Below are 22,478 nucleotides of genomic sequence, written 5' to 3' on the forward strand. Positions count from 1 at the left end.
TTAGTTCCATTTGCATTATATAGTGATATGTGGTGATTATTGTGTTGTCATAGTGATAACCTGGTAGCAACCTGGATATGCAATCCCTCCTTTAAGAGGGAGTCTCAGCTTTCAAAAGACTGGTCAGAATATATTTCACTGTGAACCACCCTTTCACTGCCAGAGAACCATAAAATACACCTAGTAGGCAGGTAGTTATTTCCATGTCAATCACCAGACTATTAAACAGGACATGGGACCCCACATTTGAGAGAGTGGAAAAACAATTTTTATGTAAAACACCAAAGAGAGGGGCACATGACCAATATCTGGAAATAGTGAACTCCACTATATCCAAAATGGGGCCCATGTCCTTGAATGCTTATGGGAGAAATAGTGGCTCTGAAATAGCCCCTATCCTTATCAAACCAGGTACCTAGTGAGAGAGGTTAACACAAATGAACACACTGATTACATTAATATTAAAGGGGAAGGGGTATGTGACCCCTGTTTCAAAGAAGGTATTTCTTATCTCTCTAGAAGTAAAGCAGTGGGAGAGATAAAGTCTATTATGGATAGGCTGACCATGTTGCCGCTTTAAGAAGGAACACATATGAAAAATACATATGTGAGGGTTCTTATACAAAACCATTTCTTTAAACAGCCCTGAAAACAGCCCTGACATATGTATTTTTCATATGTGTCCCTTTTTAAAGCGGCAATATGGTCAGCCTAATTATGGAGCACCATACCCCTCCAGAGAAGATACCCCTGGTGGCCAGTAGACACACAATGCCCCAGTCCATTTCAAAGATGTGCATCTTCTCTTTAAAATGATATGTATCTTGTCTCTATAGGTCAAATGGGATTGGGGGTGGCAATGACTCCTTTAAGAATCCCCTACTTCACAGCCTCAATGGTGCCTAGTTTTGCAAGCAATTTCTGTTTTTATTGAACATCCTAGATGGCCATGCCATCCTCATTTGCAAGTTCAATAAACTCTACATACCCCTCTAATTAGCATGGGAGCCCAGATATGTGGATGCTACAAAACAGGCAAGACCAGCAACAGCACTAGAAATCAAGGACTGTGCTCCATGTGCACAGAAAACACAACTCTAAAATATCCCTTTAAATAAAATGTAAATTGATTATGCATGGTAAAATGATTTTATTTATTTTGTTTGGGTTCCACAAAGTTTAGCTTTGCAAAATGTATATTTTTCTGGTGAAGGACCCCACTAGGAATTAGTCATAGTTATGAGAATCACCTGGTGACTGAACTGACAAAGGCCCACTCATTTATAGGAGGATTTGTGGTGTTCAAATAATGGGTCTGGGGTCCCTATATGAAGTGTGTGTGTGGGGGGGGGGGGGGGCACGACACAGGAGATATTCCACTGCAGTTTTATTCCGTATTCCATGGTTTTATCAGGTGATCCCTGCAGCCATGGTGAGAACCTAATTCCCTGAGGATGTGATCTCTCCTTTAAAAGAATGGTTATCCTTTTTGAAGAGAGGTCAATATCCCCAATGAAATGTTTATAAGGGTGCTAGGCTCCTCTGTAGGGCCCAGAGCAATCTAAAAGCCACCTGTGGCATAAATCTTTTACCTAACAGGTAATAACCAACCCAATTTTAATGACATTAATTGCCTCTTTCATATGGGGGTATTATTGGGGCACATATCCCCTATCAACAACAGCTATCCTTTATGCAGTAAATGCAACTTTTTTCTTACTTATTTCCAAAATTGGATCTTATACCCAAAGCCCCATCCTTCTCAAACACTTCCCTGGTTGCTAACGGACAAATAGGGACAGATAAAGAGTGCAAACAATGAGTCAAGGGACATTATACACAAATTGTAATCTGCATGATACCGAACCATCATATGTGAGAGCAATATTGCAATTAATATTTCACCTTTATTTTGTCAATTGAGTTTATATTTCTAAGATTTTTCTTTTCACTGATTTCCCTGTCCACCAGAACAAAATGGGCCCTTGCTAAGCAATCACAAACTAACACGCATTTATAGGATTGGAGTATGAATTGTTGTTTTTGCATATGCAAGAGGTGGGGGTAGCCTGGCCCCTGCCTTCTTCTCTTCCCATAATGTGATTAAGCTTTAAAGGACATGACACCACCCCCCCCCCCAAAAAAAATAAATTAAAAAAATCACAATTCAGATAAAGGATAACATTTGTAGCAACTTTCCATTTTTTCTATTTCCTAATTTTCTTCATTCTCTTGGTTGTCCTTTGTTGAAAAAGCAGAAAGTGTGCTTCTGGAAGCTAGCTGAACGCATTTGGTGAGCATATGACAAAAGGCATATATGTGCGACCGCCGATCAACAGCTCCTGAGCCTTTATGTGCTTTTCAACAAAGGATACCAAAAGAACAAAACTAATAATATAGCGTATACAACTTTCCAAATTATTTCTAGCTGAATCATGAAAGAAAAAAAAAATAGTTTTTATGTCCCTTTAATTAATTAAACGGGTATTTAAACAAATAGATTATTTTCTAATCTCTATGTAATAGCTAAATACACACACGTATATACAGTTGTATGCAAAACTTTAGGCACCCCTGACAATTTCCATGATTTTCATTTATAAATAATTGGGTGTTTGAATCAGCAATTTTATTTTGATCTATCAAATAACTAAAGGACATAGTAATATTTCAGTAGTGAAATGAGGTTTATTGGATTAACAGAAAAACATAATTTATGTAAGAACTTACCTGATAAATTCATTTCTTTCATATTGGCAAGAGTCCATAAGCTAGTGACGTATGGGATATACATTCCTACCAGGAGGGGCAAAGTTTCCCAAACCTCAAAATGCCTATAAATACACCCCTCACTACACCCACAATTCAGTTTAACGAATAGCCAAGAAGTGGGGTGATAAGAAAGGAGCGAAAGCATCAACAAGGAATTGGAATAATTGTGCTTTATACAAAAAAAATCATAACCACCACAAAAAAGGGTGGGTGTCATGGACTCTTACCAATATCAAAGAAATGAATTTATCAGGTAAGTTCTTACATAAATTATGTTTTCTTTCATGTAATTGGCAAGAGTCCATGAGCTAGTGACGTATGGGATAGCAAATCCCCAAGATGTGGAACTCCACGCAAGAGTCACTAGAGAGGGAGGGATAAAATAAAAAGACAGCCAATTCCGCTGAAAAAAACAATCCACAACCCAAATCAAAAGTTTTAATCTTTATAATGAAAAAAACTGAAATTATAAGCAGAAGAATCAAACTGAAACAACTGCCTGAAGTACTTTTCTACCAAAAACTGCTTCTGAAGAAGAAAAAACATCTAAAATGGTAGAATTTAGTAAAAGTATGCAAAGAAGACCAAGTTGCTGCTTTGCAAATCTGATCAACAGAAGCTTCATTCTTAAAAGCCCAGGAAGTAGAAACTGACCTAGTAGAATGAGCCGTAATCCTTTGAGGCGGGGATTTACCCGACTCCACATAAGCATGATGAATCAAAAGCTTTAACCAAGATGCCAAAGAAATGGCAGAAGCCTTCTGACCTTTCCTAAAACCAGAAAAGAAATAGACTAGAAGTCTTTCTGAAATCTTAGTAGCTTCAACATAATATTTCAAAACTCTGACCACATCCAAAGAATATAAGGATCTTTCCAAAGAATTCTTAGGATTTAGGACACAAGGAAGGAACAATAATTCCTCTATTAATGTTAGAATTCACAACTTGAGGTAAAAATTTAAATAAAGACAGCAAAACCACCTTATCCCAATGAAAAATTAGAAAAGGAGACTCACAAGAAAGAGCAGATAATTCAAAAACTCTTCTAGCAGAAGAGATGGCCAAAAGGAACAATACTTTCCATGAAAGTAATTCAATGTCCAAAGAATGCATATGCTCAAACGGAAGAGCCTGTTAAGCCCTCAAATACAAATTAAGACTCCAAGGAGGAGAAATTGGCTTAATGACAGGCTTGATACGAACCAAAGCCTGAACAAAACCATGAATATCAGAAAGATTAGCAATTTTTTCTGTGAAACAGCACAGAAAGAGCAGAATTTTGTCCTTTCAAGGAACTTGCAGACAAAACCTTATGAAGAAACTATAAAATCCTAGAAATTCTAAAAGAATGCCCAGAGAAATTATGAGAAGAGCATCATAAGATGTAAGTCTTCCAAACTAGATAATAAATCTTTCTAGACACAGATTTACGAACCTGCAACATAGTATTAATCACTGAGTCAGAGAAACCTCTATGACTAAGCATTTTAATTTCCATACCATCAAATTTAATGATTTGATTTCCTGACGGAAAAAATGAATCTTAAGATATAAGGTCTGGCCTAAATGAAAGTGACCAAGGTTGGCAAACTGGACATCCGAACAAGAACCATATACCAAAACCTGAGCGGCCATGCTGGAGCCACCAGCAGCACAAACGATTGCTCCATGATGATTTTGAAAAATCACTCTTAAAAAGAAGAACCAGAAGGAGCAAAAATATAGGCAGATTGATAACTCCAAGGAAGTGTCAATGAATACACTGTTTCCGCCTGAGGATCCCCGGACCTGAATAGGTACCTGGGAAGTTTTCTTGTTTAGATGATATGCCATCAGAACTATTACTGGAAACGCTCACATCAGAACAATTTGAAAAAACACATCTGGGTAAAGAGACCATTCTCCCGGATGTAAAGCTTGATTGACAGAGATAATCAGCTTCCCAATTGTCTAAACCTGGGATATGGACCACAGAAATTAGACAGGAGCTGGATTTAGCCCAAGCAAGTATCCAAGATACTTCTTTCACAGCCTAAGGACTGAGAGTCCCACCCTGATGATTGACATACGCCACAGTTGTGACATTGTCTGTCTGAAAAACAATAACGTCTCTCTCATCAAAAAGAAGCCAAAACTGACGAACTCTGAGAATGCACGGAGTTCCAAAATATTGAATGGTAATCTCGCCTCCTGAGATTTCCAAACTCCTTGTGCTGACAGAGATCCCCAGACAGCCTCCCAACCTAAAAGAGACTCACATCTGTAGTGATCAAGGTCCAGGTTGGATGAATCGAAGAGACCCATAGAACTATATGATGGTGATCTAACTACCAAGTCAAAGATAGTTGAACATTGGAATACAAAGATATTAAAAATGATATTCTAGAATCCCTGCACCATTAATTCAGCATATAAAACTGGAAAGGTTTCATATGAAAATGAGCAAAGGGAATTGAATCCAATGCTGCAGCCATGAGACCTAAAACTTTCATGCATATAGCTACTGAAGGAAATAATAGAGACTGAAGGTTCCGACAAACTGAACCCAATATAATTGTCTCCTGTCTGTTAGAGACAAAGACATTTGACACAATCTATCTGGAAACCTAAAAAAGGTGACCCTTGTCTGAGCAACCAAGGATCTTTTGATAAAAAGATCCTCCAACCATGTCTAAGAAGAAACAACAAACGTTGAATTGTATAAGATTCTGCAGAACGAAAAGACTGAGCCAGTACAACGAGATCGTCCAAATAAGGAAACACTGAGAACCTTGAAAAGATTCTCAGAGCTGTCACCAGACCAGAAGGAAAAGCAACAAATTGGTAATGCTTGTCAAAAAAAAAGAGAATCTCAGAAAATGAAAAATAATCTGAATGAAAACAGAAGATATGCATCTATTGTAAACAAATAACGCCCTTACTGACCAAAAAGGCAGAATAGACCATATAAACACCATTCTGAAAGAAGGAACTCTTATATGACAAATCAAAAAGATTTTCTATCTTTGGGACAATGAATAGTTTTGAACAAAACCCCAAACCCTGTTCCTGAAATGGAACTGGTATGAATACCCCAGATAACTCCAGGTCTGAGCAGTGCCTTGAGACCCCAACGGGTAACCAGCTGCGCCTCACAAGTACCCAACACATACAGGTCTGAAACATACTTCAGAAAAGCGTGAGCCTTTACTGGAATAGCTGGAATATGCTAGAGAGAAAAAAAAAAAACTTCTCACAGGCGGTTTTACTCTGAATCCAATTCAGTACCCCAATCTAAGAAGTTTGGACCGAATTGAACCAAACAAATTTAACCCCTTAATGACCGGACCATTTTTCAATTTTCTTACCCTTAATGACAATGGCTATTTTTACATTTCTGCAGTGTTTGTGTTTATCTGTAATTTCCCTCTTACTCATTTACTGTACCCACATATATTATATACCGTTTTTCTCGCCATTAAATGGACTTTCTAAAGATACCATTATTTTCATCATGTCTTATAATTTACTAAAAAAAAAAAAAAAAAAATATGAGGAAAAAAATGGAAAAAAACACACTTTTTCTAACTTTGACCCCCAAAATATGTTACACATCTACAATCACCAAAAAACACCCATGCTAAATAGTTTCTAAATTTTGTCCTGAGTTTAGAAATACCCAATGTTTACATGTTCTTTGCTTTTTTTGCAATTTATGGGGCAATAAATACAAGTAGCACTTCGCTATTTCCAAACCACTTTTTTTCAAAATTAGCGCTAGTTACATTGGAACCCTGATATCTGTCAGGAATACCTGAATATCCCTTGACATGCATATATTTTTTTTTAGAAGACAACCCAAAGTATTGATCTAGGCCCATTTTGGTATATTTCATGCCACCATTTCACCGCCAAATGCGATAAAAAAAAAAAAAAGTTCACTTTTTCACAAAATTTGTCACAACCTTTAGGTTTCCCACTGAAATTATTTACAAACAGCTTCTGCAATTATGGCACAAATGGTTGTAAATGCTTCTCTGGGATCTCCTTTTTTCAGAAATAGCAGACATATGGCTTTTGGGTTGCTTTTTGGTAATTAGAAGGCCGCTAAATGCTGCTGCGCACCACACGTGTTTTATGCCCAGGAGTGAAGGGGTTAATTAGGGAGCTTGTAGGGTTAATTTTAGCTTTAGTGTAGTGTAGTAGACAACCCCAAATATTGATCTAGGCCCATTTTGGTATATTTTATGCCACCATTTTACCGCCAAATGCGAGCAAATAAAAAAAAAAACTTAACATTTTTCACAATTTTAGGTTTCTCACTGAAATTATTTACAAACAGCTTGTGCAATTATGGCAGAAATTGTTGTAAAAGCTTCTCTGGGATCCCCTTTGTTCAGAAATAGCAGACTTATATGGCTTTGGCGTTGCTTTTTGGTAATTAGAAGGCCGCTAAATGCTGCTGCGCACCACACGTTAATTATGCCCAGCAGTGAAGGGGTTAAATTAGGTAGCTTGTAGGGAGCTTGCAGGGTTAATTTTAGAGATCAGCCTCCCACCTGACACATCCCACCCCCTGATCCCTCCCAAACAGCTCTCTTCCCTGCCCCACCCCACAATTGTTCCCGCCATCTTAAGTACTGGCAGAAAGTCTGCCAGTACTAAATAAAAGAGGTTTTTTTTTTTTTTTTAATAAAAATAATAAAGTATTTTAGCTGTGATGGACCCCTGCCTTAGCCCCAACCTCCCTGATCCCCCCTCCAGCTCTCTAACCCTCTCCCCTACCTAATTACCACCATCTTGGGTACTGGCAGCTGTCTGCCAGTACCCAGTTTGGCCCCAAAAAGTATTTTTATTTTATTTTTACTTAAAAAACTATTTCTGTAGTGTAGCAGCCCCCCACAATACCCCCACCCCCACCCCCTCCCAGATCCTTTTATATTTTTTTTTTTAAAAAAAAAATCCCTTTTTTTTTCCCTTTCTGCCCTCATTCATTGGTGTCAGTGTGGCTAATGGGTGCGCGCGCACGTGCACACACGCGCATTGTGCACGCGCGCGCGCACCCTCACACCCGGCACTATCGCTACCGGTGCAGAGAGGGCCACAGAGTGGCTCTCTCTGCATCGGGGGCTTGTAAAGTGGTATTGCAGGATGCCTCCATATCGAGGCATCACTGCAATACCCTCAGAGCTGCTGGAAGCATTTGTGATCGCTTCCAGCACTCTGTTAGACAACTGACGTACCAGGTACGTCCATTGTCATTAACTGCTTGTTAATGCATGACGTACCTGGTACGTCAGTTGTCATTAAGGGGTTAAAAAAGTCAAAACCTGCCCCTTACCAGCTACGCTGGAATAAAAAACCGCACCTACATGCAAATTTGGGGGGCTGACTTTGATCTTTTAAATAGCTTAAATTCATTCCATGTTGAAGAAAGTGTCCAATTATAAACATGTTACTTGGGGAAGAATTAGGATTCCGTTCCTTATTAAGAACAAACTAATATAAGCTTAAGATTTACTCTTAGAACTCAATCTTGAAGCAACAAAAAACTCCCTTCCCCAGAGTAACAGTTGGAAAAAAATTGAATCCAATTGTGAACCAAATAATTGATTACCTTGGAAAAAAAGAAATATGAATTTTAGAAATCAAATTAGCATTCCAAGATTAAGTCAAAAAGTTCTTCTAGCTAAAAATAGATAAAGACATAGATTAAACCTCAATTGTTAAAATATCAAAAAAATGACGACACAAATTAAATTATTAGCATGTTGATCAACTTAACAATGCTAAAACAAATCATAATCCGATACTTGTTGCACTAAAGTATCCAACCAGAAAGTTGAAGCATTTGCAACATCAGCCAAATAAATTGCAGGCCTAAGAAAAGGTCCTGAAATAAAATAATTTTCTTTAAATAAGATACAAGTTTCCCATCTGAAGGAAAAAAAATAAATACTATTTTCTATAGGAATAGTAGTATGTTTAGTAATAGTAGAGATAGCCCCATTAACTTTGGGGATCTTCCTCAAAACTTTAAACTAACTGCTGGCAAAGGATACAATTTAAAAACCTTAAAGAAGGAATAAAAGAAGTCCCAGGCCTATTCCATTCCCTAGTATCATGAACTGGGAAAAAAACCTCTGAAGAAACCACAGGAGGTTAATGAGCAGAATTTAAATGTTAGCTAGTCTTAAATCAAAAGAACTAGACTCCTCAATATCCAATATAATCAACACCTTTTCAACAACGAATGTACTCTATTTAAAAATAAAAAAGTAGATTTGTTAGTGTCAAATATCTAATGAAGTATATTCTAAATGAGAAAAAACATCATCAGAGAAGGATAATTCAGTATGTTGTCGGTCACTTAAAAATTCATCAACTAAATGAGAAGTTTAAAAAAGACCTATACATTTTATTAGAAGGCAGGATGTCAGACAAAGCCTTTAGGATAGAATCAGAAAAACATTCTCATAGATTCCTAGGTATATCTTGTACATTAGATGTAAAAAGAATAGCAAAAGATAATGCATAAATACTAATGGACTCTGCATGTAAAAGTTTATCATGATAACTTATTACAAACCATAGCTAAAGATAAAATTCATAACATTAAAATAAATTAACTTAGCTTTGGTAGGACTGATATCAGTCATCAGGAATCCAACAGTATTTTCTGATACAGGAACAGTTTTTGGAATATCTTTCAATATGTAATAGAAAAACAACATATAAAGCAAAATTATCAAATTCCTTAAATGACAGTTTCAGGAATGGGAAAAAATGCAAACAGAACAAGCCTCTAGAAACCAGAAGCAACTAAAAAGTGAGACTTAAATAATGTAAAAAAACTGACGCCAAGTATGACGCCCACATATTTTTTGGCGCCAAAAACGTCTAATAAACACGAGAGTGAAAAATGACGCAACTATGTGAAAACTTCCGGCGTCAACTATGACGACAGAAATGACGTCATTGACGTCAATCTCGCGCCAAAAAAGTCTCGCGCCAAAAATGACGCAATAAATTCTAGCATTTTTTGCACCTGCAAGCCGAACAGCCCGCAATTTAAAGGAAAAAAGTCAATTGAAAATTTTAGGTAAGAAAAATATTTCATTCATATGCATTTTCCCAAAAAATGAAATTGACAGTCTGAAAGAAGGAAAATAAACTGAATGACCTGAATCATGGCAAATATAAGTATAAAACATATATTTAGAACTTTACATATAAAGTGCCAAACCATAGCTGAGAGTGTCATAAATAAAATAAGACTTACTTACCCAAAGACACTCATCTACATAAAGTAGATAGCCAAACCAGTACTGAAACGAGAATCAGTAGAGGTAATGGTATATAAGAGTATATCGTCGATCTGAAAAGGGAGGTAGGAGAAGAAATCTCTATGACCGATAACAGAGAACCTATGAAATAGATCCCCTAGAGGAAAGCCATGGTATTCAAATAGGCAATACTCTCTTCACATCCCTCTGACATTCACTGCACTTTGAGAGGAAAACCGGGCTTCAGCCTGCTGCGAAGCGCATATAAACGTAGAAATCTAGCACAAACTTACTTCACCACCTCCATGGGAGGCAAAGTTTGTAAAACTGAATTGTGGGTGTGGTGAGGGGTGTATTTATAGGCATTTAGAGGTTTGGGAAACTTTGCCCCTCCTGGTAGGAATGTATATCCCATACGTCACTAGCTCATGGACTCTTGCCAATTACATGAAAGAAATGTGCAATATGCATCAAAACGAAATTAGACAGGTGCATAGATTTGGGCACCCCACCAGAAATATTGCATCAATATTTAGTAGAGCCTCCTTTAGCAGAAATAACAGCCTCTAGATGCTTCCTATAGCCTGTAATAAGTGTCTGGATTCTGGATGAAGGTATTTTGGATCATTCCTCCTTGCAAATCATCTCCAGTTCAGTTAGGTTTGATGGTTGCCGAGCATGGACAGCCCGCTTCAAATCACTCCACAGATTTTCAATGATATTCAGGTCTGGGGACTGGGATGGCCATTCCAGAACATTGTACTTGTTCCTTTGCATAAATGCCAGAGTAGATTTTGAGCCGTGTTTTGGGTCGTTGTCTTGTTGAAATATCCAGCCCCGGCGTAACTTCAACTTTGTGACTGATTCCTCAACATTATTCTAAAGTATCTGCTGATATTGAGTGGAATCCATGCGACCCTCAACTTTAACAAGATTCCCAGTACTGGCACTGGCTACACAGCATGATGGAACATCCATCACATTTTACTGTGGCTAGTAAGTGTTTGTCTTGAAACGCTGTGTTCTTTTGCAGCCATGCATAACGCCCCTTGTTATGACAAATAACTCAATCTTTGTTTCATCAGTCCACAGCACCTTCTTCCAAAATGAAGCTGGCTTGGCCAAATGTGCATTTGCATACCTCAAGCAACTGTTTGTGGAGTGTGTGCAGAAAAGGCTTCTTCAGCATCACTCTCCCATACAGCTTCTCCTTGTGCAAAGTGTGCTGAATTGTTGAACAAGGCACAGTGACACCATCTGCAGCAAGATGATGTTGTAGGTCTTTGGAGGTGGTCTGTGGGCTGTTTTTGACCGTTCTCACCATTCTTTGCCTCTCCGATATTTTACTTGGCCTGCCACTTCTGGCCTTAACAAGAACTGTGCCTGTGGTCTTCCATTTTCTCACTATGTTCCTCACAGTGGACACTGACAGCTTAAATCTCTGCGATAACTTTTTGTAGTCTTCCCTAAAACCATAATGTTGAGCAATCTTTGTTTCAAGGTCATTTTAGAGTTGTTTTGAGGCCCTCGTGCTGCCACTCTTCAGAGGAGAGTCAAAGAGAACAACAATAACTTGCAATTGGCCACCTTAAATATTTTTTCTCATGATTGGATGCACCTGTCTATGAAGTTCAAGGCTTAATGGGCTCACCAAACCAATTGTTTGTTCCAATTAATCAATGCTAGGTACTTACAGGTATTCAAATCAACAAAATGATAAGGGTGCCAAAATGTATGCACCTGTCTAATTTCGTTTTGATGCATATTGCACATTTTCTGTTAATCCATAAACCTCATTTCAATACTGAAATATTACTGTGTCCTTCAGTTATTTGATAGATCAAAATGAAATAATAATAAATGAAAATCATGGGAATTGTCAGAGGTGCCTAAACTTTTGCATACAGACAGATATATATATATATATATATATATATATATATATATACATATATATATACACACACACACGCAAACAATAATGTTCACACCTAAATTACCTAGTTTGCCTACTGCTGCTGCAATAAGTGGTCGTCCTTTTGTTATTGTCACCCTATGGGTCCAGTGATCTAAACCTCTCTGCTCAGGCAGGATGAGCTAAGAGGTCTTGTCAGTATCATGAGATCCCTCAAAGAATATTAGAAACACAAATTTAACCTTGAGAGATGTTTCTGTCACCATGCAGGGGTTCTGTGTGTGAAGAAAAAACTCCTATATTACAATACAAGGTCTAAAAAAAATCCCAAATATTTTGTGTGATTTCTCTCCACGGTGATGAGATTTTGAAAATCAGGCCCCTAATAGAGTAAATGACTTGAGGGACAAGGTGAATAAGATGTGGAGGAAAATAAATAGTTTACAGAAAAGTATAACACAGTATTTACCCAAGCCTGTTTGGGAGAATGTGTAATAAGCACAATGTTCAAATGATTTTACAAAAGGCAACAAAATAATTAATAAACGCATATTGCAATACTGTTATACTTTCAATAATGAAACATTTTATGCATCATTCAATATAAAGTTTAATTATTCTTTAGAAGTAAAGTCTATAGTCCACACAATCATTATCTGCACACTTTAATCTGTCCCCAATTGTCCTCACCAGAAGAGATTAGATTAAGGAAACCTAGGTTTCAGCATGGTGACAGACATTACTTTCTAGAAACTAAGGGAGTTGGAAAGCCTACAGTTTTAAGAGGGTTAAAAATAAATAATAAATGTTTATTGCACAGCCTTTTATATTACAATCTCAAAGTGATTTATGTTCCATTAACTGAGCAGAATCGGTGCTAAACATGGGCATCCAGAGGGGACGCTGCTCTTCTTGCTGTTTGCTTGCAAGTAAGTGCCAAACTTTCTATGTGTTGTGTTAATATTTTTGTTTTGTATTTTTTTTTATGGGCTTTGCACCCAGTATGGTCTGGGGTTAACTGAGCTGCTGTGCAGCTGTCTGAGAGTGCTGATGAGTACCCAGGGCTGTGAGTTTTGCACTGGCAGGAGATGTGCACCCAGTCTCATTTGAAAGTGCAGTCCACTTCCATATTTTGCATGTGTCTAGGTAAATTACAAAAGGCCTGTGTGACCCTTGTTTTTAGCTCAGTGTGTTTTTTTTTTTTGAAAGCACATTTTGTGTGGCTGTATGTTAGGGACCCAGGGAGGAAGAGAATTGATGTGGTCCTGCGATATCACAATTTCATTGTTACTAACTACTATTTTTGCTTTTAATCTAGCTATGTGCTTGCAAGATAGTGACAGACTTTCTATGTGGTGTGTTATAAATACAATATTTTCTAATCATATTAAAGCCCCAAAAATATATTTTTGAGCTTGAGATTTTCAAATCATATTTGTCAAACCATATATATATATATATATATATATATATATATATATATATATATATATATATATATATATATATATATTTACCATATTGCCGCTTTAAAAAGGGACACATATGAAAAATACATGTCAGGATTTTTATACAAAACATTACTTAAAACAGCCCTGACATATGTATTTTTCATGTGTCCCTTTTTAAAGCTGCAATATGATATATATATATATATATATATATATACACATATACACACATAAGCACTCACTTTGGTCAGTCTTTTGACGCCAATGAGTTACCATGTTTAAAATTCAAGCTTCACATGTTGCCACTGATATTATTATACTTAGGGTATTTTATTTATTTTTCTTTGCCCCCCTCTGGAAAAAAATTCTGTGGGCCTCATGGTGCTAAACCACCTTAAAAGGGTAGTAAATGTTAGTTGATTATTTTTTTGGCATCTATGGCAGAATGTATAAGAAAATAAAAGATTGATTATTTATATATTTTAGCCTCTACAATGATTTGAATCAATGAAAATGCCCTTCATTTACTTTTTTAATACAAACATTGTTTAGCGTATCAGTTCAAACGTTTATTGTATTCCCTATGCAGAATCAAGCGTTTTATATTACCAGCCACTGTTGATGATTTATATACAAATGTTGCAAATAGAAGGAACTGCACCGATTAACTTCACGGGTTTTCATACAGCTTGTTACTTGCAACATTGTGTTAATAATGGCAGCACTGAGAGAAAAAAAAACAAAAAACTTGCAATACTAAATTATCCTAATAAGAAATCACCCATACCCCCACATATGTGATTGCTGCTTATAACCTATACTTATAAATTACTTCATGGTTACTGTAACGTATATGGTAAAGCAATAAAGGAAATAATAGCTAAATTGTTAACCTAAGAAGATCGCTACACTTCTGAAGAACACTCACCTCTCACACCTTCACTTTGTTATGATTCTGTGACCCGAGATGCCCGGCCCCCTAATAATAAACACTGCTACTGGTTGCGTTTAGCCAGCTGCGCGCTGATAGGCCAAATTGTGGTATCACACTCCCCCACAATGCACCGCGCATAGGTTACTGACATAAGATGGCAGCGCCCGGTATCCGCGGCATGAGCATTACAGGAGAAGCTCATGGAACCGAAACTAGTTTCCGGAGAAAGGTCCGCAGTAAAATCCCAGCTATTCGGGGGACGCGGCCTTCCGTACACAACGGGCAGCTCCTGGTGTCTTGTGGGGTGCCCTCTCTAGATTACATCCTAGGTGTGTGTCATAGATAGTAGTATGGCAATGACAGTTCTTTACAATTACATTAACTGATCCGGTGACAGTCAGTAATATCAGACTAATAATGCCCTGTTACTTCCTTCTAGCAGCCTGGCATCTCCTACTTAAGCCAAACCTGCTTGGTACAGGGGCACCATCCTTGTTTGCAGGTCAGGGCACACACAGTGACCACTAGTCAGACATATCATTTTCTCGTAAATTACCCGGCCCACATAACTTGCATATAGACATACATATTTTATTCACCTGCCTCTGGGCTGTCAGGCACTTACTGACATATACCCCATTTAACCCTCTGCTTTAGTTGTGCCCCTCATCCTATAGCTCCTTTGTCTGAGCCTCTCCTTGGCAACCTTTCCACTTAAAAGGGGGCAGTCAACAACAAAATTGGTATTGTTTAAAAAGATAGATAAAGCCTTTACTACCCATTCCCCAGCTTTGCACAACTAACATTGTTTTTTTAATTTAGTTTATAATATTTAAACCTCTAAATTTCTGCCTGTTTCTAAGCCACTACAGACAGCCTCTTATCACATGCTTTTTTTATTAGCTTTTCACAACAAGAGACTGGTAATTCATGTGAGCCATATAGCAAACATTGTGCTCACACCCCTTGGTTGTGGATGACACCACTAAAATGCAAATCAATAGATAATACATAAATAGCCGTGTGATCAGGGGCTGTCAAAAGAGGCTTAGATACAAGGTAATCACAGAGTATATTAATATAACCATGTTGGCTGTACAAAACCGGGGAAAGTGATTATATTTCTTTTTAAACAATAACATTTTTGGAGTTGACTGCCCCTTTAAGGTTTCTTTCATGCTTTGTAAACTTATCATGCTTGTAAGTCACAGTAAAAGGGAACTTTACAATACCCAACACAATTTGCAGTGTTTGTTAAATTTGTAGTTAATCCAAGAAGAGCAAAACTATTTCCTTCAATTGAGAGCTGCTAAATTTAAGCAACTTTCTAATTTACTCCTATTATAATTTTTTTTCATTCTCTTGCTATCTTTATTTGAAAAAACAGGAATCTAAGCTAAGGAGACAGCCCATTTTTGGTTCAGACCATGGATAGCGCTTCCTGATTGATGGCTACGTTTAGCCACTAATCAGCAAGTGCAACCCAGGTACTGAACCAAAAATGAGTAGGCTTCAAAGCTTACATTCTTGATTTTCAAATAAAGATGGCAAGAGAACTAATAAAAATTGATAAAAGGAGTAAATTAGAAAAATGCTTAACATTGCATGTTCTATCTGAATCATGAAAGAAAAAAAATGTGGGTTTACTATCCCTTTAAAGTGGTGGTAAACTTTAGCTAATCAAATGCCATATGTATAATAAAAATATATGTGTACATTTTTTTAATCTGTCCGTGAAAAGGGTTAAAGTGTTTACAAACTATGATAACATTGTAAATAGGAAGCTCTTAAAGGGACAGTGTACTCAGACAAACAAAAGATAAGAGCTTGTTGGTACAGGAAAACCTTTAAAAATGTTTGGTCGCTCCCAACCTGCCACTTGTATGCTGATTTTTTCCCCCTGATGCTTCTTGTTTACATAGCTTGTCTGCAATCATTACTGAAATATTTACATTTTCTGTATAGATGGCAGTTTCAACAGAAAAAACAACTATTTCAAATGTCAAAATAAAGACAACAGAGTTATATGTACACAATTAAATACAATCCAGTAGGTAAAATGGATAATTGGGAACAATTGCAGGGGAGAAAATGCACAACACACTGTCCCTTTACATTGGTATTGAAACGTTTATATTCTAATTAACTAAAAGAAAACAAGTTTTCTATAGTTGCGTCAGAATAACATATCAGCAAAGTCTAAACATTTTAAAAACAAATTAACATACTTTTTACTGCAATTGTTTTTCAATATCCGAACTTCACCCACCATTTGCCTTATTTGGAGGGACAAATCTGGGTTTGAGTGTGCAGACAAGTCTAGTCACAGTCATAATGTTAGTATAAAATGCATTGCTTTCCAGTTATCAGCTAAAGCCAAATAGGGAAAGATATGTGGCAGGGTTAGTCTAGATGCATTTCAAGTTCTAAGAAATAGAAAATCCTTAAAGGGAAATTAAACACAAACGTTTTCTTTCATATTTCAGATAGAGCATGTGATATTAAAGGGAAAGTTAATCCTAGCGTTTTTGTAACGCTAGGATTGACTATTGAAACAAATAAAGGGGGCTTTCATTCATGAAGTATAAGATAAGATTCATGTAGAAAGCTCCTTTATTTGTTTCAAGTGATCGCCATTCTTAGCTGCACAGGCAGCCCACGGCAGATCGCTGTTTGGCTTGAGAGGTGACGTTTTTAACTCTTAGCCAATAGCCATGCGGTAAATCCGGCTTGGTGCCCTTGGGAGCCTGATTTACCGCACAGCTATTGGCTAAGGGCTGAAAACGTCACCTCTTAGCAAAATATTTTTTTGACGTGGGCTGCTGTAGTAGCTAAGAACAGCGAGATTGAAGAAAGGAGATTTCTACATGAAGTATCTTATACTTCATGAATAAAAGTCCCCTTTATTTGTTTCAATAGTCAGTCCTAGTGTTTAAAAAATGCTAGGATTGACTTTCACTTAAGAACTTTCTAATTTACTTCTATTATCATTTCTACTTCATTCTCTTAGTATCTTTTGTTAAAAAGCAGGGACATATGCTTAGGAGCCGGTGTTCTATCAGTTTTTTGCTATCCCATTAGATTTTGCTACCGGGGATACTGTGCATGCGCAAACTACGACAGCACATTCTGCATATGTTCCTAAAACATCTGTGGAATGTGCTGACATAGTTTGCTCATGTGCATTTTCATCGGCAGCAAAATCTAACATAGAGGATGTTTACTCCTCGTATTGCTTTTTTTTTTTTTCTTGATACAGGCATACTGCGCCTGCACATGCTTAGCTCAATGGGCTTTGGCTGGTAGGCTGCTCTTAGAGTGGGGGTCTTTTACACCCGCAGAATGTGTCACTCCTGCTCCTCTCAGGTCACTTACTTTGTCATATACTCCAGTCCCTTTTCTCATGTCATCAAACACTTTGTAGCCATTATTGTTACATCCTCTTCAACCAAGTGTTCTATCATTTTTTTGCTACCCCGTTAGATTTTGCTACCAGGGAAAAGGGAAGAAGAGGAACTTAGAACCCTGACTTTAGATTGGCTGGAGAGGATGTAACAATAATGGCTACAAAGTGTTTGGTGACATGAGAAAAGGGACTGGAGTATATGACAAAGTCAGTAAGTGACCTGAGGGGAGCAGAAGGTGTGACATTCCGCAGGTGTAAAAAACAACCCTCCCTGAGAAAAGCTGAAGTCTGTTGAGCTGAGCACGTGCAGGCGCAGTTAACCTGTAACAAAAAAAAAAAAAGAGGAATGCAGGGAGTAAACAACCTCTCTGTTAGATTTTGCTACCAGTGATAATGTGCACAAACAAACTAAGTCAGCGTATTCCACACATGTTTTGGGATCATCTATAGAATGTGATGATGTAGTTTGTGCATGTGCAGTATCCCTGGTAGCAAAATCTAATGGAGTAGCAAAAAATGATAGAACACCGGCCCATTTCTGGAGCACTATATGGCAGCAGTTCTGTAAGAATGTTATCCATTTGCAAGAGCACTATTTCCTGCAATTCAGTGCTCCAGATGCCTACCTAGGTATCTATTCAGCAAAGAATATCATGAGAATGAAACAAATTTGATAACAGACGTAAATTAGAAACCTTTTTTAAAATGCTATGCTCTGTCTGAATCACAAAAGAAAAGTTTTGGGTTTCATATTTCTTTCATTTTAAGAGCTAAATTACATGAGAAGAGGGCAAAATAAATAATGGAAATACATTGCAAAGTTGTTTTATTAAGCATAACTAAACATTTTATATAACAATCGCAATGTGTTTTCTATCCCTTTAAACAGACTTAATAACCAGGAAGCTAGTATTAAAGACATTGTTAAATTTGTGAATGTACCACTATCATCTGTGCTAGGAGATATACATTTGTAAACAACAATGTGTAAGTAATACACACATGTATATACCTGTATAGGGCATCAGCACACATAGAGGCTTATATTGTATTGCAACTGTGTAGTTATGACTATATGATCAAGTTTAAAAGTCTATTTAGACTTAAATGATCATTTTTGTTGTTATTACACTGTAGTAATGATTTGCAATATATTACTGGCCAACATCTGTAACTGCATATACTGCACTCACAGAAACGAACAACTCAATACCATTGTTAGCCTGTTCTACAGCGATTAATCACCTGGGTGCAGCTTTTTAGCCCAGTAATGCTTTTCACAGAGTAGAACTTTCCTGTAGTATATCAGTCTGATCCCGCCTATTACGGTCAGTCCAGCGCCGAAATACCAGGCAATTAATCTCTGAACAAGGAACACAGCAACCACAGACTATTGTTTTGGCCTTCATTGGACCTCGTTAGTGAGGTGTAGCCCTATTCCTCTAAGCACACTGAGCAAGGAGTCCATGTCTGGTTGCCCCTTTTTCCCATAGGGAGACTAAATACATATAGTATGCAAATTAATATGACCCTATGGAGGTCACCCTATGGGTGATGGGGGAAACCAGACGTGGACTCCTTGTCCAGTGTGCCTAGAGGAATGTGGCTGCACCTCACTGACGAGGCCCATAGGAAACCTAAAACGATCAGCTGGGGTTGTCATGTTCCTTGTTCAGAGGAGAATTGCCTGGTATTTTGGGGCTGGACTGACCTTACTTGGCGGGATCAGACTGATATACTACTGGAAAGTTGTCCTCTATGAAAAGCACACTGGTCTAAAAGAGGCTGCTCCTGGGTGGTAAATCCCTATAGAACTAGCTGATGAGCTGTTGTTTGTTCCTGGTAGAGCGCTTCTCTCTTTGTATACAAAGTCTGTAACTGTTCAGCAACAACTGCTAATATATAAAAAAGAAAAACATAAACTATAAAGATGAGCATCATAAAGTTCTAATCATTGATAAGCAGCAGAGTTCTATCATTTTTACAAAATCATCTTAACATTGTCTCTTTCTTTCAAGGTGGGGGTTTAGCTGTTGGAACCCTTCTTTTAATAGGTCAGTGTTTTTTTTTACTGTTTTTGCCGTTTTAAAAATGTAATACATTATTTTAGCATCTCAGTGCAGAATTTTCAGTTTTATTTTTGATATCTGTAGTTTGCAATCTGTAGAATGATATCTCTTGGCTTGCAATTCCAAACACTAATTGTAACACTTCTAGAACATAGATGGATCTGTCAAATTTACTTAAAGTCATGCTAAAGTCTATAATTGGTATAATCAGATCCAAAATGGAAATTATATTTTAGATGGAGTTAAATTCATCAGTTGTAATGAAAACACCCCGTGCTACAGCCACCCACTTAAAACGTTTTTTCTTGTGAGCTAACGGTTTGAACTGTTCTCCAATCGGTGATCTAGCCATACAGCACTCACAATATTTTTTTTTTTGTGTGGTTAGTGCTGATTGGAGAACAGTTAAAACTGTAAGCTCACAAAGAAAATTACTTTTAAAGTGGGTGGCCGGAGCACGGGGTATTAGAATTTCATTGCTATATTAAAAAGTAAGTTATATTGTATCTTCATTAGAATGAATTAATTTAAAGGGACACTGAACCCACATTTTTTATTTCATGATTCAGATAGAGCATGAAATTTTAAACAACTTTCTAATTTACTCCTATTAGCAAATTTTCTTTGTTCTCTTGCTATCTTTATTTGAAAAGCAGGAATGTAAATCTTAGCAGCCAGACCATTTTAGGTTTAGCACCATGGATAGCGCTTGCTTATTGGAGGCTTACATTTACCCACCAATAAGTAAGCATAACCTAGGTTCTCAACCAAAAATGGGCCGGCTCCTATGCACATTCCTGCTTTTTAAATAAAGATAGCAAGAGAACGAAGAAAAATTGATAATAGAAGTAAATTAGAAAGTTGCTTAAAATTGCCTGCTCTATATGAATCAATAAAGAACAAAATTGAGTTTAGTGTCCCTTTAAGTCCATCTAAAATATTGTTTCCCTTACGGAAGTCACAAGTCCGAGAATTTTATAACCGGTTTCTATTTTTGAATTATTATTTTACTTATGTCTATATGCAAAAACTGTTCCTAGGTTCCAAAAAACATCTTATAGTTGATGGATTGATTTTCTGACTGGCTCACAAGTTTACAGTTTTTCAAGTTCTATTTAAAATGTAACTTTACTTACTTTAGTTTTACTAAATAAGTTGACATTCGCCTTTTCAGAATTTTTTTGTACGATTACAACGTACACATTGTCAAATAGAGAACCTGTCTGCCTGCAATCGCCACTTGCAATGCTATATCACGTGGCAAAATTTAACATTGCACAAGAGCTCTCTCGTGCAATGCCATCCCTGCTCTAGCGTAACCAGTTACACAAGAGCACGGCATGCCAGTCACCCTTAACAAGCCAGTGTCAGGGTGATTTTTCTCACCACCTCCGAAGTAGCAGAGAGGCTAAAAAGCAGTTTTTACTTCTTAAATGTGTGGTTGCAGGCTTGCTCATGCATGCACCACAAAGACTCAAAAGCTGCAAATGCAGCTTGATTAATTAATTAATATGCAGCACTAGTGGCAATGTATATGAAGGATAAGAACCAGGGGTGTATTTTGGGCTAGACAAACAAGGCACTTGCATAGGGCAGTAGATTGGAGGGGGGCAGCACATTCTTTGTGGCTGTATTTGTAAGAAGCTTACAGTTATTTTAGAAGTATTATACAGGTATATAATGGGAGATTTTCCCAAGGAGCTTACAGTTTGTTTAGGTAACTGAACCTTTCATTTATTTAGCTAGCTATTGCCTTTAGTTCTGTTGGCTTCAAGACATCTGTGTTTGTTTTTTTTTAATTATATATAAATTGCAGCAATAGATAGAGTAGATACATATGTGTATACAGTATATATATATATATATATATATATATATATATATATATATATTTATATACAGTATATGTGTTGTGTGTTTGTTTATTTTTGTGTGTGTCTGTATATGTGTGTATGCAAGTGTTTTGCAAATCCTGGTGAACATTTACTTTGGAAATGTCATGAAAAAAAAAATTAATGTTACTCCCTGAGCTAAAAAAAAGAGTGCATAGGACAGCACAAAACCTAAATACGCCGCTGATAAGAACTGAGGGTACCCTTTGGTATTTTGAGCATAAAAACGATGACTTATAAATGTTGCTTTGGTACAGACATTGTGATCAAAATCCTGGTGTCCAGAAGTACTACTCACTTCATGTTACTATTAGAAAAGTACAGCATTTTATATGTCTCTGTTGTGTTGTGGATAACGGTTAATATTGCAGTCGCCTTGCAGCCAAGGGTTGACGAGACTTTTCAGACTCTAATAAAGTAACAAATGGGCATCATCTGTAATGTGAGACATGAAATGGTTTGAAATGAACCGAGAGAAGTTTTTAGGCACCAAAACATAAATGATGATAATTGTACCGTGGCTAATTTTCCCTGTTGCATGCTCTACATTTCAATAGTAAATCAGATCTGGTAGTCCTGTATTTGAAAATGAAATGAATCCATCTAATATGTCTGTTAGTGTCAGGGCCGTTTCTAGAGAATCTGGCTCCCAGGGCAAAATTCCAAAATGCGCCCCCCTCACAGATTCTAAAGTCCTCCTCCTAGACCTTGCATGTCACTCTGTCATTTAGAGGTCAGCTCCAAAGCAGCAGTGCACTACTGGGACGTAGCTGA

The 22,478-nt window shown here is 37.2% G+C and overlaps 1 protein-coding gene across 2 annotated transcripts in view; it reads right to left on the reverse strand.

Annotated features, from left to right (window-relative positions):
- The window catches only part of IMMP1L (inner mitochondrial membrane peptidase subunit 1), a 158,212-nt gene extending 143,835 nt beyond the window's left edge, over positions 1-14,377 (reverse strand). For both annotated transcript variants that reach the window (XM_053720399.1, XM_053720398.1), the window contains exon 1: positions 14,332-14,377. The gene's annotated coding sequence lies outside the window, so the exon portion shown is untranslated. The remainder of the gene's footprint in view (positions 1-14,331) is intronic.
- Positions 14,378-22,478: the final 8,101 nt, after the last annotated feature.

The sequence above is a fragment of the Bombina bombina genome, chromosome 7, assembly GCF_027579735.1.
Source record: "Bombina bombina isolate aBomBom1 chromosome 7, aBomBom1.pri, whole genome shotgun sequence".
NCBI lineage: Eukaryota > Metazoa > Chordata > Amphibia > Anura > Bombinatoridae > Bombina > Bombina bombina.